We start from the raw sequence: 19,590 nt of genomic DNA, 5'->3' as shown, positions 1-19,590 counted from the left end.
TTGGACATTCTGCAGAATATCACTCTGGTCCACGATATGCATGCAGTCATGTTAATTGAACCAAATAAGCAAGAAGTGGAGAACTTGATAAGATACACAATAGACAGAGGGTGGAAGATTAAACCATACAAGATTTTAGGGTCCATCACATTGGTAAGGGTTTTAAGGGCACAGCAGACTGGAGCTTTCCAAGATATCCCCTCCTAAATAAGAGGCAAATTGGTTAATCTCACTTCTTTGAAATGACTAAAAAGGAAACCCAGGTTCTGAAGCAGTGGATTCTAAACCTAGCATCAGTGGGCTCTGGTCAGAAAAGTTAAATATAATGAAGTTCTCACTTAGCCCAATTATGGTGATCATTACACAATGTGTGTGGTGTGTATGTGTGTGCGCGAGCGCCGCGCACGCTCACATATATAAATACAATATCAAAACATCCTTGTGTATGCTTAAATATACAACAATTTTTAATTGTCAAATACACTTCAATAAAACTAGAGATTAAAAAGAATCATTAGGTAACAGGGAATTGGCTACTAGAGGTAAAGGGAACTAGGAAGGATACAGGGACCACAGTAAAGGAGGCAGTACTCAGCTCGAGCTGAGGCAACTATGCAGGGACTTAGAAGCTGACTGCCTGAGGTTATTATTCCTACCTTGCAGAAGAAGGCATGCCTCCTGGATGCCACTGGATGGCAGAGAAGTTTATCTCTGAGATGCTTCTGGCTGAGGCTGACCAACAGCAAACTGCCTCTGGGTGTTTGAAACTTGCTGAGAAGCTGCCAGTGGGGGTTCTACTGAACTCACTGGGAAGCCAGGATGAGCCTGTGGAATCCATCAGTAGTCTCCTATGAGGTTATCAATTGGGGTGAGCTCCACTAGGTATCCCCCACACCAGCTCAGCATCCCAGAAGCTAGAAGCAAAGGCAGTTCACAGAAGTGAACTTCTCCTGAAGTGACCATCAGTCTCTCAATGACAGAGTTCCCCAGCATGTGACCTGGCAAAGGAAAAAAGGTTACAACAACTACCCCTAGTATCAAGGGCAGAGTGATAATGAATTGATTTGGAGCTGAGAGGCAGTATCTTGATATCAGGCAGTTCACCCCTTTGAATACATAGGTTCTGTATGCATCCTACTATGCATATTTGAACATCCATGCTATGAAACAAACATAGTTTCCCTTTACAAAACACAGCTACCCTTTGTAAAAATGAAGTTCTCACTTTTCCCTCAAATAAGAAGGCAAAAGGCTTAGCATATTATATCTCACTGTACCGCTTACCTCTCAAATTCAGACTCCTATTGAATACTCTGTTGTTATCTGAAAACTAAACTGTAAAGTTTACTTCAATAACTATTAAAGTTACCTTCAAAAGGATGGAGAACAGAAAGTGGTAGGCATTTTCAATAAGCACATAAATACAGCAAGCAGCAAGAAAATACACACATAGTCCTTGTTTCAAACAGAGAGAAAATACACACATAGTCCTTGTTCCTATCGGTGATCACAATACTGGAGTTGACATCTGTGACTTCCTTCTGTTATTTTCCTGGCCCTCAGCAAGGAACTTGCTAGCTTATTTGATGGAGTGAACAAGCTCTTATTACCCCTAATTCTTCATTATACTACCTTTCTTTGGTTGCTATAATTTTTCATTACTTTTATTTCTGGACATGGGCATAGCATCCCTATAATGTTCACATACAATCTTCTCTGTCCTCATTGGTTAAAAGCCCAATTTCTCCTTGGTGAATAGGATTAATCACTATATCTAACAGAGTCACCCCTTTTCCTAGCCATTGTACAATTGAATAAGGATCCTTAAAGAATGTATGGCATACTCATCTTCCAGTTCAACAGATCTATTATTCTGTTCACTACTGGAAGAATTCTCCCCTTGGGGATTAGAACCTCTACACCAACAGAATTTAAAGATGGCAAGATGGGAATCAAAAATGTTGTAAGGGGGTTACCAGATATCATAACAAGAGGAGTCTCTCCATGTCATTAACCCATCTATGAATTCTGTCTACAGGGAGGACAGGACTTCATAATGGTATCAGATTCAAAGCATAGCCTATAAGAAATAACATTGCCTTTGAGGCTGTTATCTCTAACTGATGCTATAACTGAGTCCTCACTGAAGTCATTTCATGTTTTATTTAGGCCAGTCAATTCCAAGTGCATATGTTCCTGTGTTCATTCCCTTTGCTATAAAATTAACTCCTTGATGAGATGAAATGCTGGGTAGAATACCATGACAATGGACAAGATATTCTGTGTGTGGATGGATGATGACTGTGTTGAAACCATTATGGACAGAGACAGTGTATCGATATCTGGAATGTATGTGTATTCTAATGAGGACAAATCATTGCCTCTTTCATGATGGAAGAGAACTAATAATCAACTTGCCAAAAGGAATCCAGCATCCCTTCATAGAAGGTGCCCTGTCAAGGGCTCCACACTGTAAAGTTCTCTTCTGTTGCTAAATTAGGTACTTAGCAGCAATGTTATTCAAGTCAGTTTTGGTAGGAATGGCCATCTTGTTGAGCCCATTTGTAGTTTCCAATCCTGACTCTAGAATCATGGCCCACTGAGGATGACTGAAATCTGACAGCATGTCCTCTTATCTGCATAAAAATTATTATGCTATTTCTTTGTAATAGATACATGTTGGAGAACATTCACATGAGGAACAAACATCTTCAAAGCCTGTGTCCATTCAGAGAACCTTGTCCACATACTTCTTCTTCCCCATGTTTTCTTGTCATCAATCTTCTGATCTGTTCTTGTCAAAACCTGACCATCAGCCTAACTCATGGCTGCCCATTAATTGGCATTGATCCATACTTCTCATCCACCTCTAACTCCAGACAAAGAAGAACACCAAACGTTTCACTTGAAGTTTCAAATAAGAGGAAGAATTTACTTGACTAATATCTCTTGGGGAGCTATAATACTAGAACTGTCTATTTTCAGGTGGTACAAGCTTATCACAAGACCCATCTATAAACCAGGACTGACCATTTTAGTTTTTCTTTTAGTCATCTGTACACTAGACCTTAGATATGAAATGTGTGAGAGAAAACAATACAACAGGGATCATTATTGAAAAGGTAAAAGTCACTTGGTCATGACTTCCTTGTATATTCTGCACCTATCTGAGCTCTGAATCTTATAAACTGATCTACTTAATGACAGTTGCACACCCAACCTTATGACAACTCAGACACATCCAGTTCATGATGAGAAGCTCAAGCCACACTCTCCTCTGATGCCCCATAATTAGCATTTGACCTCTACCAAGGCCCCAAAGCAAACCAGAAACTGGATTTTCTCTAAAATTCTAGAGGTCTCTGCTATGGCCTGCTGGTTTGAGTCAGAGACTCTATACAACATTCTTAAAGTCCGAAGAGACTTCACATATCATTTAATCTGCAGTATCATAAGACCCAAGAGATAGAGCAGCTGGTAGTGTCGCCTAGACTTGATGAATAATGTTTTCTGGCTCTGATCCCCAGTTGAAATTGGTAACCTTGCAAGGTGACTTCATAGATAGGCAGAAGTAGAACACTCAAATGTAGTATGTATTGATTACCAAGTCCAAAACATTGCCAAGCTTTGAGTCTCTGTCTTCAGGGTGGGTGGCACAGGATACAGAAGCTTGTATATTGTTTTACACCAAATGTGCTAACATGCTTCAGGTGAGTGAATCCATAAAAATTTCACTGAGGTCGTGGCCCTTGAAATTTCATACACTTTTATTTCCCACTCTTTAATTCACATATGCTTCACCAAAGCATCAAAGTACTTATGACTTCTTACTCCTCAGGTACAAATAGCAGAATGTCATTAATGAGGTAGACCAGTGTGGTATTTTGTGTAAGGTCAAGAGGATCAAGATCATTGCAGACTACATTATGATAAAGAGAATTAATGTAACCCTAACACAAGATGTAAAGATAAAACCGTTGACTTGACCAGAAAGAAATATACTGCTTCTGGAGGGTCTTAAAATTGATACAGACAGGGCAGAGGAAAAGGAGAGAGTAGTGGGTACTGGAGAGTGAAATTGATCTAATTACATTTTTTTTGTTGTTGTTGTTCTTGTTCTTGTTTTTGGTACCAGGGATTGAACCAAGGGGCACTTAACCACATAGAGACATACCCCTAGCTCTTTTTTACTTTGATACAGGATCTCACTAAGTTGCTCGAAACCTCTTCTAAATTGTTGATTCTGTCTTTGAACTTGTGATCCTCCTCCTTCAGCTTTCTGAGCCACTGGGATTACAGGCATGCACCACCATGCCCAGCCAAATTGCATTTTTATGTATGCACAAATATGCCACAGTGATACAACTCTTCATAACTAATATGCACCAGTAAACAACATCAGAATTTTAAAAATTGATATGGAGAAATATTACCCAAGTCAATAGCCACATTCTCAATGCCAAGGGCCATGTCGATTTTCCCCAGGAAAAAACACTATATCTTGGACAGCAGCTTTAAAATAGAATCAACACCTGATTAAATTTCTGACAGCTCACAGTTTTTCTACAAGACCCACTCAATATCTACACAGGCCAAACAGGTGGGTTAAGTGGAGACGTTCTTAGACCTTCAAGTGTTTGATGGTGTTACCAATCTCTGCTATTCTTCCAGGACTATGGCTTTACTTTGGAGTAACTATTGATGATTAGGGAGACTTTCAGGGGCTTCCACTAAGTTCTTCTTATCAAAGGTTTTCATTTGATATATTAAAATGATGTGGGGATATTCATCTATAACTCACTATATCTCTCCAAATTATATATTCAGGAAGTGGAGAATAACCATGGAATAAACCTGGGGATGAACTGTGCTTAAGACTTGAAATAAATCTCATTAACTAAGTAATTAATTGCCATTAGTCCTTGACTTTGTGTTTCCAAGGACTAACATCAATTCACAGTCATTGTCTAGTAATCCCTGACAGATATGCATACTTCCCTTTCCTCCAATAGAGAATCACTGGTTTGGCCACAGGTCCCTTGGAGAAGGCGGAAAGGGAGATTTATAGTTTGTACTTGTGGCAATGTTACAGGGTCCTTCCTCAAGGAGACTCAGACTTCCCTTCAATCAAGGGACTATGAACCTATGAATTTGGCATATATCTGGAAGTGAAGCCGTAACTCACCACTGTGGTGACACAAGTCATATTTTCTGCTACCAATCCTAGAGATGTTTTTGGTTATATAGGTCATGCAATATTCTAGTAGGTTGTTCATAAATTTTGTTTCTAGGGGAAAACAATCAATCAACTACTGCCAGATGTCTCTGGACTAAGGCATTCTGATTATTAGCATGTCCCTGCTGCACTGTAAGGTAGCAAGGTGTGTCCCTGCTGCACTGTAAGGTAGCAAGGTATGCTCACTTGTTTTTAGAAATTGTTTCCATTTGGCCTCTTTGCTCTAGAACACCATCACCCCCATTGAAATTAAGGAATGCACTCCATACTCCACATTCTAGCTGAGAACCACAGGAGCAAGAACCAAGGAAAACATTCCAGAACTAGGGAGAGAAATCTCTCTCAGCTCCCTCTGCTGGCAGTTTTACCGCATATGCGTGGGTAAAGAGAAACATTTGCAGGATACAACTGCAATACCCACACAGGGTAATTAATGGAGGTGTTATGGTTTAAATATAAGGTATCCCTCAAAAGCTCATGTGTGAGACAATGTAAGAGGTTTTGGAGATGAAACGATTGGGTCACGAGAGCTTTAACCTGAACAATGGATTCTTTCACTGATATGGATTAACTGGGTAGTAACTGTAGGCAGATGGGGGTGTGGCTAAAGGAAGTAGGTCAGTGGAGGCATGCCTTTGGAGTTTATATTTTGTTCCTGGTGAATGGATCTCTATTTGCTTCCTAGTCACCATGTCCTGAGATGCTTCCCTCTACCATGACATTCTACCATGATGTTGTACCTCATCTTGAGCCCAGAGCTACGGAGTTGGCCAGCCATCAACACAACCTCTGAAATTACGAGTAAACTTTTATCCCTCTATAGTGTTCTTGTCAGTTCTTTTGTTCACAGTGACAACAAAGGTAACTAGAACAGAAGTGGATACCAAGAAGTGAGGTCATTGCTTGACTAATCTGATCATGTGGTTCAGAAGCCTTTGGAGCTTGTCTGCAGGGAGTGGAATTGTGAAAATTTTAGAGATATAAGCTGGAAAAGATTTAGAATATTTTAAATAGAACTTAATGGGAAATTCTATTAGGAGCCCATAAGATCAGAATGCTAATCAGACTGTGCACACTAAAGATTGGTTTCATGAGGTTTTAAAGAAAGAGGACCCTATTGGAAATTGAACTAGAGGCCATTATGTTCTAGCAAAGAAGTTGCCTACATTTTGCCTATGTTCTGAGACTTTGTGTGAGTCTAGATTTAAAGGCACTAATTAATCTGGTGCAGAAATTTTCAAGACAGCACAACATTTAGGTAGTAGTAAAAATATTGATGACTGCTTCGAGCCAAATTTACTGTAATGATCAGGAGCAGAAATCATAGCAGGAAGAGTTGAAAAAACTTGCAATTTGACCATAAAACTGAGAGTAAAACTGGGGCTAAGAAAGGTGTGATTGTTAAAGTGATTACAACCACTAAAGAAATGCTAAGTCTTTACCTAAAAACAATAGGAAAGAAGACTTGAGGGCAACTCAAGAATTAAGACCACACCAATCTCAAGCTCAAGAGTGTAAAAGTAAAAATAACTTCAAGAGGGGAACCTAAGAAGTTATTTCACTATACTCAGCTACCCATGCACTTTTAGGCTACTGTGGCCATTTGTCCCAGGTAACTTGGCTACTGTTCAAGATGGTGGACAAATCCTGCTGGTTATGCAGGAATGCAGGATTCTGGAGTTAAGGGTCACTGAGGCTTCCATAAGATTCCAATTGAAAGCCTAGAAAGCCAGGCAAAGGGTATAGCAGGGTCAGAATTGCTTCTGACTTTCCATGAGAGGGTGATGCATGAAGATGTGAGAAGGGAGCCAGATCTGCAGTGGAGACCCCTGAGATTAAGAGATTAGAGTACCATGAACATCTACTGAGGAAAGCTACAGGAATTGAGCAGAGACAGCCAAGAGAGAGGCCATGTGTACTGCAACCAAGAAGGCCATAAGGGCAGAGCTACATAAGCCCTTTGAAGAGAACATGACAATGCCATGTGCCCCAGATGCTGGATACGGAGCTGCTGGATGTGGAGCTACAGACTTATTTGCCTAGCTGGATTTCAGTCTTGCTTTTCTCCTATCCCTTCTTCTATCCCCTATTTCTCCATTGTATAATGAAAATGTTTAGTCTGTGCTATAATATTGGCTATATGTACATTGCTTTTGATTTTAACAGGAAAACATTCATGAGTTTGGCTTGAGTTTCAGATGAGATTTTGGACGTGACTTTGAGTCATGCTGGAACTGTTAAGACTATACGAACTCTTGGAAATGAATTAATTCTGTGTGTGTGTGAGAGATGGGCATGCGCTTTGAACCAGGGAAGATAAAGAATGTTATGGTTTAAATATAAAGTGTCCCCCCCCAGAGCTCATGTCTGAGACAACAACAAAAAAAATGTTCAGCAGTGAAATGACTAGATTATGAGAAGTATAAACTAATTATTGGATTAATCTACTAACATGTCTTAGCCAGAAAGTAACTAGAGGCAGTAGGGTGTGGCTAGAAGAAACAGGTCACTGGGCGTGTGCCTTTGTTGGGTTAATGCTTTGTCTCTGATGAGGGCAGCTCTCTCTGCTTCCTGTCTGTTATGTCCTGAGCTGCTTCCCTCCACTGTGCCCTTCCACCATGGTGTTCTTCCTTAACTCAGGCTGAGAGATATGGAGCTCACTCACCATGGAACGAACCTCTGGAACTGAACCAAACTAAACTTCCTCCTCTAGGTCTTTCTTGCTAGGTCATAGCAATAAAAAAAAAAAAAAAGCTAACTAAAACAGGGAAGTAGATATGGAGCTGAGAGACAATAAAGTGTTAAGTGTCACACTTATAAAAGTTGTTTTGAACCTTTTATCAAACCATGTGAAAGGCTGATTCTGAGTGGAGCCCAGAGAGGAAAGAGCTCTATATTGCAGATTTAGGACATAGCACAATCAGCTCTGATGTATTGGTCCTATGTCCCAGCAGGGTTAGAGTTCAAAAATATGTGGATGGAGAACTCTGTGCAGAGTTACGATCAATTCCAAGGAAGAATTATATTATCGGCACTAGAGCTGTGGATCAATAAATGCCATGTCTTTTACAGCAAAGAACTGTATACAGGAGGAAAGTTTCTCCTGTCATGCTCCTTGACAATGATGGAAACAGAAAACCTTGTTGCAAGATATCAAGAGACCATGTGAACAGAATTTCTCAGGATGAGCTGAGTTCTTTTATCTCATTATGTCATAGATTCAGAAGGTCTGAAATAATCCACTACAAGGTAGATGTAGTGCCTATGGTATAAACACAGCTAGGACCAAAAGGCCTAAGTAAGAAGCACAAACTGGTAACTATGATTTCTACAACATCCCTATCTGTATATTGCAATGGTGGGTGCTTCTCCTACTCTCACAGGTGGCCACATGGTAGAGAGGTCCCTTAAGGACTGGCCAGCAGAAGAGAAAAAAAACTTGTATCCACATATTAAGTTGTCTAGCTCATGGGCTAGTCAACTTAATATGTGGATACAAGATGAAAATTGTTGGCATTTGCACTGTAGCCCCCCTATGAAATATCCCAGAAAGGCAGCAGTGAGATGAAATACTCTCAGTGGGCAGAGACATAGGTGAGATTATATATATATATATATATATATATATATATATATATATATATATATATATATATTTATTTATTTTGTTTTCTGCTTTGTGAGAGAAGACGGTGACCTGGAGATGGAAAGACTGGAAGGTCAGGTACAGGAGTTCAGAGTAAGAGGAATGTAGATGACCTACTTGAGTAGGAACAAATAGTAAAGATCGTTGGTTATAACCAGCAGAGAACATCACTTCTGGTTATAACCAGTGATCTTTACTATTACTGGTTATAACCAGCAGTGATGTTATAAGAGTTACTATCAAACAAATGACTTATCAAGTTGACATCATCCAACTTCTTCTATTGATTATCCCCAGTTGTGACACAATGTGACACCAAATAGAGGAGCCATTGAAACTGGCATAGGAGCCAGACATGAGCCCATACTAAGGGTAGCCTCAAGGAAGGCTGATTCAGCTACTGCCAATACTATGTGTACAATCTCCCAGCGAGTGACCACACTGAGCTCTCAATTCAAACATCATTAAAGAAGATCAGGTATCTGTTTGGTGGAGAGTTAATTATACTAGATTCCTTCCACACTTACAGAGGCAGCAATTCATTTTGATGTAATTTGAAAAAAACTTTTGGTATAGATTTGTTTTTCCTTCCCATACCAACACCATATGGTAGGACTAATGGAAAGCTCAGTTGACCACTAGGGGATTCTTTGTAATACTTCCTTAGACCAAGAAAATAAGGCAGAGGGCAAATGATCATGTTCCTGTCACATAACATATTTTTAGAAGCTAATAGCCTTGTAGAGTGACAGAATGGCTTTCTGAAGGCATGCTTGAGGGAGCCCCTTGGAGATGACCCACTGTGAGAAATACGTGTGGGAAATACATCCTCTCTCTGTCTATGCTGCTATAGCAAAATATTTGAGACTGGGAAATTTATAAGAAATAGAAATTTGCTTCTTACAGTTCTGGAGGCTAAGTAGTTGAAGATCAAAGTTCTAGCATCGAACATCCAGTGAGGGTTGCTCTCTACTTCCACGATGGTACCATGCTCTGCTTCGTTACATATCAGAAGATAGAAAGGCAAGAAAGTGCTCAGTTGAACCTTGAGCACTTTTATAAGAGAGCTAATCCCATTCCTGAGGGTGTAGTTCTCCTGCTGTTTACTGCTTCTGGCATGGTGACATTTATCTTGGCCTCCTGGTTTGACTTAATCATCTCTCGAAGGACACACCTCTTAACAGTGTTACATTAGAGATAAAGTTTTAACATAAATTTTAGAATGGACCCTGTCATTCAAACCATAGCATAACATAAATTAATGATCATTGTATGGTAATATATCCACTGCAGGTAGAACAAATGGCTCTAGGAAATAAGGAATGGAATCCGAATGGTGTTGCTTACTGTCCCTGCTAGAGGTCAACTCAGGAGAATCTGTGCTTACCAGTTGCAAAATCCTATACTACACAGACATAGAATTCCTCTTCCAAGACAGCAATTCTTCTATCAGGAGACGCAGCAAGAGTTCTATTAACCTTTAAGTTATGGCTGCAACTCAGTCACTTTATGCATCTTACACCAAAATGCCAGTAGGCCAAGAAAAGTGTCATCACTCCAGAAGCAGTGATGAGCAGGAGGTGTGTTTGGCATCTGAGTGATCCTCCAAGCATCTCTTGGTAGTCTCTTGTCAATCTTAAAAACCAGTGCACAAGTAGAGTTGCCACAACCTGAAAATGGTAACCAGAGATTCCTATATACCACATAAGAGAGTCTGAGCCAGGTTACTGAATAACCACTGAAAGCAAAAGGGTTTTACTTGAGAACAAAGGGAAGAAGGGAAGAAATGAGAATATCCATATGGCTTTGAGACCAGCTACCCAATTCGCCTGTTGTACTAATCTTGCTCCTGTAAGTTTCTCTAGGAAAGAGAATAATGAATCCTGGAGGAACTGGTACCAGATTTGATGAACTTAACTATTGGATTCAAATAGATGTGAATAGTACATATAATTAACTGCAGTGGGTGATGTGCTATATCATGCAAATCCAATATCAAGCCGCCCATTCCATCAGCATCTGTGAGTGTTGTCTGCTGAGAGCTCAGAGGAATGTCCCTTCCCAGGAGCTTCCCTCAGCCAAATGGAACTGCCTTGCTCAAGAATATAATCCACCTCTTAGGATACCCTGATGGATACACAATTGTGGGGTCAGTCACCCCTACCCCATTTGGACTATCTCTGAAGGATGAACCCAGCTGTATGATCTCTGTCTAATGTGAGCTGCATTTAATAATATAGAATTAGGCAAATATAAAAAAATGAAAAATAACTGCATTAGGAAAATAAGAAAAAACTGAGATAGTTATTTAGTAAGAGTCAAACTTTAGGCAAAAAATAATAAAGATTCAAAAGACCACTATCTTAGAAGAAATGATTTTGAATGTATTTATTATAAATGAATGATATATCAGAAGATAGGTATATATTCTGATTCAAGCATTAAACACATATAAATGTATCAAAATATCACATGCTGATATATATATATATATATATATATATAATCTTTAAATATTAGTTAAAAACAAAAGTAAAAGGAAGAAGTCACTACTACTGATTTATAAATGATTTGCCTCAACAAAGAGATATAAAAGTTGTAAAGGATGTGAACCTAACTAATATCCTCAAAATATATTAAGAAAAAAGAGTAGAATTATAAAGGAATTTGAAAAATCTACTATAATGATAAAAGACATTCTTGGTAATTAGTAGATTAAGCATACACAAAAATAGGATATAGAAATTTTAAATAACATAATTAAAAAGCAATTCTCAACACACTACAGAGATATGAATATGTTACCTCAAATTCTCTGATTCTAGTGCAACTAATTAGAATTTCAAATAACCCCAAAAAACAGAAAAATAAAAAATCTCCATATATTTGAAAATTCAAAGGCACATTAAAAACATAAGGGCACTTAAGAAATGACAATAAATTTTAGAAAGTATTAAAAACTGATGGCCAATTAAAATATGACAAATTGTGCAATTCCATGAAAACAACATTTATGGGAAAAAAACCTACATAGCTTGAAACACATATTTTAGAAATGGAGCCTAAAATTAAATGGATTAGGCATCTATTTTAATTAGGAAATCATGACTAATTTGGGAGGTTTCCAGGAATTCAAAGCTAACTTAACATTAGAACTTTGATTAATTTAGTCAATTAAATTAACCAATTAAAAGATAAAAATCATGTGACCTTAATAGATTCAGGGGAAAAAAATATGGGATAAAATCCAACATCAGTTTATGTTAAACACTCAGCATACAGAAATAAGGGGAACTTTCTTAGCCTGATAACAAATATCAAAGATAAAAGCAAAAATCTCAAAACAAAGATTTTAGTTCAAGATAAAATGTTCAACGTGTTCTATATTTAGGATCAGATCTTGGATATTTCTATTCCATGTGGTACTTAGGTTCTACCCTATGAACCAAGGTAATTACCTTAGTCTATGTGTGCTGCTGTAACAAAATACCTGAGACTGGGGGATTTATTTTTAAAAGAAAATTTATATTTTACAATTCCAGAAGCTGGAAAGTCCTGAAGTGCCAGCAGGTTTGAAGTCTCTGATTTCAAGATGGCACCATGAATTCTGTGACCTCCAGGGAAGAATGCCCATGTCCTTAAAGAGCAGAAGAGATGGAAGGACAAAAAGAGCCCAATCTAGTATCCTCCATCCCCTTTGTAAGGCACTAATGCATTCATGAAGGTAGAGCTCTAATGACTCCATCTCTTCCCAAAAGGCCCACATCTGAAGAGAGATTTAGTCTCTACGTGAATTTTGGAAAGGACATATTTAAACAATAGCAGTGATTTTTTTTAAAAAAATCATAAAAGGTAGACAAAGGGATGGTGATGGAATAGGAGAAAACCAAAACAATTGCTATTTCGAGGTAACATTATTGTCCAAAAATAAAACCTCAAATAATCTAATAATTAAATCATTTTAATGAGCTCGGGAATAATGAATTTTATCCCAATCCCGAAATGGAAGGCCAACTCTTTTTTCATTCTGCCAGCCTCAAAATATAATAATAATCTGGATTTTAAGAATTCCATTTTGATAAACTAGCCAAAGATGCTCACACAGCGTTTGTTGATAGTTCAAGAAAAGTCCACTGTCCTTCCCACCTTGAAGTCAAGTTCTCGTAGGGGCAGGAAATGACAGTTTTGATGTTCTAAAACTGTAGCCTTTATTCAATAAAGTCTATTGCCATCTTTCATTGGCTGTTTTCTCTGCATGGAGCCCTGAGTGGGGCTGAGGTGAGGTCAAGGGCACACAGGCTTTTAGAGGTGGAATAGACCCTGATGCATTTGAACTTGGGAATGTGTTCTTTCCCTGCTCTCTGCCTGTGGAGCTCTTTCCTATATAGTCTTTGTAAAGCAGAATTGAGGAGGAAATGGTTTCTTTGGAATAGGTATGATTTTAGGATTATGTAGGAGTCATAGAGGTCATCAGAAAATAAAACTGTGTTTAAATGATGTCAAAGTTCTGATTTAACCCACAAAACCCAGAGATTTCCGAGAGCTTAAATGGCTTTATGTGTAAAGAACTATCCATTTAGCTTGGTGTAAATTTTCATGCAGAGAGACACTGCAGTTTTTTTGCAGGCATCTGCGATTTATCATGATTTTTCTCCCAGGGGTAAAAAAAAAAAAAAAAAAAAACAAGAGAGAAAGACGACGAGTAGCATAGGAACACAAAATCAAAGGAGGGAAGATACATAATTTAGCTTTTTGTTGTCATCGTTCTAATGTCATTGATTCAATTCTAAATTAGTCTTTTGTTTGCATCACTATGGATCCTAGGTCTGAAAAAAACCAAACAAGTGGATACTGAAGAAGTTCAACTTGCAACATTCAACCCAGAGCCTCGGATTTATAAGTGAGAAAACTAATCACAAAAGCAGACAAGCTAAATGAGCAGAATGGACGGGCGAATGCTGCAGCAAATTGGAAAGCATATGCCTCATCCAAAAGAGCAGTAGTTATCAGCTCCCAGCCACCAGGGACTGCTGACTGGTGCAAGGAGATACTGTGGACCCAGGGAGGCCCCACCATCTGAGGTTTTCCATTAGAAGCCAGAAATCCAGATTTTTATGTGCAATCCTTTGATCATTAAATGTTGAGTCATTAAAAAAAAAAGCAAATACTACACAGATTATAACAAAGATATTGGTCATCTACTTGTCAGACTTCAAGTGTCTGATTGGCTTAAGGATACAATGATTGTCCCAATTAGGAGCAAGACTGGAAAAAGTATCCAATCTCTCAGATTCTAAACCCGAGCTCCGTTGGTCCCAGATTACCTCTCTGGAATGGACCAGATTTAAAAACCATTAGTATTTCCTTTGTTATATTTTGTAGTTGAGATATGCTTTTCTTAACCATATATATTAAAATGGGAAATCTATAGCTGAGCAGCAAAAGAAAAATATTGAGGAAAGCCAAGGAAGTAGTACCGCATTGAATTACAATTAGCAAAGAACGGTCTGACTTAATTTCCCATGTATTTAGAAACATAGCGCATATATTTCCAGAGAATGTTTTGTATTTACAGCATGTCTGTCTAGTTATTCAGCTGCAATATAATTGTTTTCCTGCTGAGAGTTATAGCAGTGAAGTTACTCTGGGTCCTATTACAGCTAATTATAGTTTTGCTCTGGAATATAAGAGCTCTCCGACAAAGCTCCCTCCTCTCCAGCTCTACACCACAGACCTAGGGAGCAATCAGATTCTACATGTGATTGTTGTTCTCAGGTCCCTGGTAGAAATAATGATATTTGGTTATGTAGGAGTATAAATTACCACAAATGAACCTAAGCTGATTGGAATAATTCTCCCTTTCAATTTTGTGAAAACAGAATACCATGGTATAAAAAAAATACATGTAAATATGTACTTACAAAAAACTATGTCCAGAGAACTTATATATACACCGATTTTTCATGGTCTGAGCCCTGGAAAGGATGGAAGGGTTGAGCTGCCTACACATCTTCTGTAACTTCACATAGTGTTAGCAGAAGTGTGTAAACTCAACACCAGAAAGGTAAAAAAAAAAAAAAATCTCTAATTGGTAAACTTCCTTTGGGCTCAGAGTTGAAAGATGGAGACTTATGTCGCTTTCTACCTCTGGGATGTTAACAAATCCTTCTTCTTATTTACACTTCATTTTTCTCATCTGTGAAATGGAGAAATGAATGCCTGCCTTGTGTTCACTCCAAAGTTGTTGTAAGGATCAAATTAGATCAAGAGATCTAATCGGATTAAAGAAGATTGTCTTTTTTTGGCTACTACTACCAGTGGGTCTGGGAAGCTGTATAGCACTTTGAAGAGGGAAGGATGAAGAATTAGAAACTTACCTGCTGCAGGTAACCCTCACCTGTAAAAGGAGGACAACTGGTCTGACTTGCTGGTCTTGTTCAAGGGTTAACTGAGATGATCCATGGAAGTGCTTGGCTCTGTGTCTGCCTGACAGAAAGACCTTACAGTCTGTCTCTTCTGCATGCATGTTTTATTGGATTACTGATTTTTTTAATTGTATTACCAAAGGATTATTTGCATATGCAGGGCACTGAGAAAGATCAGCACTGCTATTTTTATGGTTGTGATCACTGAATTTTACCAAGCACTGAAAGATTTTTGTTCAAGAAAATCAGACAGTGCGCAAAAAGTTTCATGGGTTTTAGAAACAAAGGGAAGAAGCTAAATTCAGAACTTTTGATCTTGAAAGTGTCTCTTTTACTGTTTCCCCAGGGCACATCAGAAGATGAATGAAGAGGATACGAAGCTGGGAAATTTTACCTCGAATGATCCTTTATGACAAAGAGGTGTATTTCTCTCCTCATTTGTCTAATTCATGTCTTTTTTAAGATTTATTTTTAATTTTTTATCAAAGCACTATTCCATGTGGCTTAGAAAGTAATGAAAACTACAAAGCTCTTATGTGGACAAAAAGCTGTCCTTTGTTTCACCCTGGCCATCCCCCAATTTCGGCTCTCTGCAGGCTGCCACTTCCAAATCTCTTAAATTTGTTTCCTCTGTTATTTATTCTCCATGTTTCTAAATAACATACATACACTGCCATGTTTTAATTCATTTCCAATTTATGCTATTACTTATCAGTTTCCTACTAGGGAAGGTAATGGCTTAGCCCTCCTATTTCCTCTTTCTTCCCCCAACAATTTCCCTTCCCCTCAATAGATTCAGATAAGACTCTTAAGGCTTGTTAATAGCAGTGTTCACATCGTTATGACCCTGGTGATTTGTTAATAGCTACACCACACAGTGTTTTATTGTCATAAGGACTTTCTGCTTTTTAAAAAACAAAATGTGTTTCCAGGAGTTCATAATTGCCTTTGGCTTGTTTGCTTAGCATTCTATATATGTATTTCTGTTGCTGATCTAAACCTTTAGATCCTTAATTGGGTCTAACACATCAAACAATTTATCCAATTCATTTTTTTTCTCTTTTGAAGGCAACCCTGCCAAAAATCTTCACCCCTGTACATATACAACCAGATTAACTTAAGATTTTATTTCCCCATCATCCATGAATGCTTCATGCCCATATTGGGTTCCCTGCTTCATTTCCTTTGTCTTTTTATTATTATTATTATTATTTACTCTCTCACAATCCAATAGCTTCCAGGCAAAGAAGAAGTTTCGATAAATCAAATTTTTGAGAACTTGCTTCATTTAAAAAAAATGTTAGTTTACATTCTCACCTACAGTCTCATTGGGTACACAATTTGTGTTGTAAATCACTTTTGTTAAGAATCCCAAAAGTATTAACCCATTGTTTATCTTCAAATTATGTTAGTCAAATAAATGAATTCAGCAAATTAGCAGGATATAAAAATCAATACCCATAAATCAAATGCACTCCCATATATCATTGATGAATCCACTGAAAGAGAAATTAGGAAACTAGTCCATTCACAATAGTCTCAAGAAAAAAAAAACAAAAAAACCTAGGAATCAATCTAACAAAAGAGGTGGGAGACCTCTACAATTAAAACTACAGAACACTAAAGAAATAAATTAAAGAAAACCTCAGAAGATGAAATATCTCCCATACTCCTGGATAGGCAGAATTAATACTGTCAAAATGGCCATACCTCCAAAAGTGTTATACAGATTTAATGCAATTCCTCTTAAAATCCCAATGATGTTCTTCATAGAAATAGAAAAAACAAATCATGAAATGTATTTGGAAAAATAAGAGACCTAGAATAATTAAAGCAATTCTTAGCAAGAAAAGTGAAGTAGGAGGTATCACAATACCAGACCTTAAACTATACTACAGAGATATAGTAACAAAAACAGCATGGTATTGGCACCAAAATAGACCTGTAGACCAATGTTACAGAACAGAGGACACAGAGACAAACCCACATAAATACGGTTATATCATACTAGACAAGGGTGCCAAAATCATTCACTGGAGAAAAGATAGGCTATTCAACAAATAGTGCAGGCAAAACTGGAAATCCATATGAAGCAAAATGAAATTAAACTTCTATCTCTTACCCCGCACAAAAATCAACTCAAAGTGGATCAAAGACTTAGGAACTAGAGCAGAGACCCTGCATCTAATAGAAGAAAAAATAGGCCTGAATCTTCACCATGTTGGCCTAGGATCTGATTTCCTTAACAAAACTCCTAAATGCAAGAAGTTAAATTAAGAATCAATAAATAGGATGGATTCAAATTAAAAAGCTTCTTCTCAGCAAAGGAAACAATAACATGAGGAGAGAGACTACAGACTGGGAGAAAATCTTTACCACATGAACCTCTGATAAAACATTAATCTCTAGGATACATAAAGAACTAAACAAAACAAAACAAAACAAAAACAAATAACCCAATCAATAAATGGGTTAAGGAATTAAACAGACACTTCACAGAAGATGATATACAATCAACCAACAAATATATGAAAAAGTGTTCAACATCTCTGGCAGTTAGAAAAATGCAAATCAAAATTATTCTAAGATTTCATTTCACTTCTCTCAGAATGGCAATCATCAAGAATATAGGCAACAGTAAATGTTGGCGAGGATGTGGGGAAAAAGGTACATTCATACATTGCTTGTGGGACTGCAAATTGGTGCAACCACTATGGAAAGCAATATGGAGATTCCTCAGAAAACTGTAAATGGAACCACTATTTGACCCAGCTATCCACTCCTTGGTTTATACCCAAAGGACTTAAAATCAGCATACTATAGTAATGCAGTCATGTCAATGTTTATAGCAGCTCAATTCACAATAGCTAAACTATCGAACCAACCTAGGTGTCCTTCAATAGATGAATGGATAAAGAAAATGTGGTATATATACTCAATGGAGAATTAATCAGCTTTAAAGAAGAGTGAAACTATGGCATTTGCTGGTAAATGGATGGAGTTGGAGAATATCATGCTAAGCAAAATAAGCCAACCCCCCAAAACCAAAGGCCGAATGTTTTCTCTAATATGTGGATGCTAATTCACAATAAGGCAGGGGGCACTAGGGAAGAATAGCATTACCTTAGATTAGCTATAGTAAAGTGATGGGAGGGAAGGGGAGGGGATGTGGGGATAGGAAAGATAGTAGAATGAAACAGACATTATTACTGTATGTATATATGTGACTACATGACCAACATGATTCTGCAACATGTATACTCAGAAAAATGAGAAACTATATCCCATCTATGTGCATCGAAGTACATAAATGCATTCTACTGTCATGTTTATAACTAATTAAAACAAATTTTAAAAATAATAAAAAACTGTTAGTGAGCAACCATATTCTCAAATGATTCCCAATTTGTCTCTGGAAGTCATGAAAAATATTCTCTTGAACCAAGGCATTCTAAAGCCTTTAGGTGAGTTTTCCATTATTATGGTTAGTGCTCAAAGGCCCTTCCAATCTGGAGTATCATGAGGCTTCTTTATTTTTTTTAGGGGTGGGTGTATCAGGGATTGAACTTAGGGGCATCCAACCACTGACTTCCATCCCAGCCCTATTTTTTAATATATTTTATTTAGAGATAGAGTCTCACTGAGCTGCTGGGATTACAGGTATGTGCAACTGTGCCTGGCTTGGATGCTTCTTTTCTGAAAAATCATCCTGTTTTTCTTTTTTAATCCACGTTGCTTGACTTGTCTATTCTTCTATTCTGAGTTCATTGGTATCTGAAGCTAGTATTCTGCTATAGTTTGATTCTGCAATGTCTCCAAACATCCATGTATAAAAGTCTTGATCACCAGGGTAGGAAGTTGTGAAACCTTTAAGATGTGGAACCTAGTAGGAAGTTTTTGGGTCACTGGGAGTGTGTGCTTGAAGGGGATTGTGGGACTTCAGTCCCTTCACACACTCTTTACTGCTCCTGCCAAGATATGCTGCCTTGCCACAGGCTCAAAACAACAGAGCTGACCAGTCATGGTCTGTGACCTCCAAAACTGTGATCAGAAATAAAACTTTCCTCTGTACAGTTGATTTATCTCAGGTATTTTGTTATAGGGACAGAAAACTAATTAATGCCTAGTATTACCTGAGTTTTCTAATTTATAAATCTTCTATTATGTTTTTAATCTTTTTTTGTTCTATTTCACAGGAAATCCCATAGTTTCATCGTTAAGTTCTTTTTATTAAAACTGTGATTTCCATTATAATATTTTGACTTTCAAAAGCTCTTCTTTTA

The 19,590-nt window shown here is 37.8% G+C and overlaps 1 long non-coding RNA gene across 1 annotated transcript in view; it reads left to right on the top strand.

The window, feature by feature from the left end:
- LOC144378084 (uncharacterized) overlaps positions 1–18,106 on the top strand; it is a 41,047-nt gene extending 22,941 nt beyond the window's left edge. The window contains exon 3 of the long non-coding RNA XR_013439611.1: positions 15,654–18,106. This is a non-coding gene — a long non-coding RNA (uncharacterized LOC144378084). The remainder of the gene's footprint in view (positions 1–15,653) is intronic.
- Positions 18,107–19,590: the final 1,484 nt, after the last annotated feature.

The sequence above is a fragment of the Ictidomys tridecemlineatus genome, chromosome 1 (assembly GCF_052094955.1).
Source record: "Ictidomys tridecemlineatus isolate mIctTri1 chromosome 1, mIctTri1.hap1, whole genome shotgun sequence".
Lineage (NCBI taxonomy): Eukaryota > Metazoa > Chordata > Mammalia > Rodentia > Sciuridae > Ictidomys > Ictidomys tridecemlineatus.
This window is presented reverse-complemented; position numbering and strand designations above follow the sequence as displayed.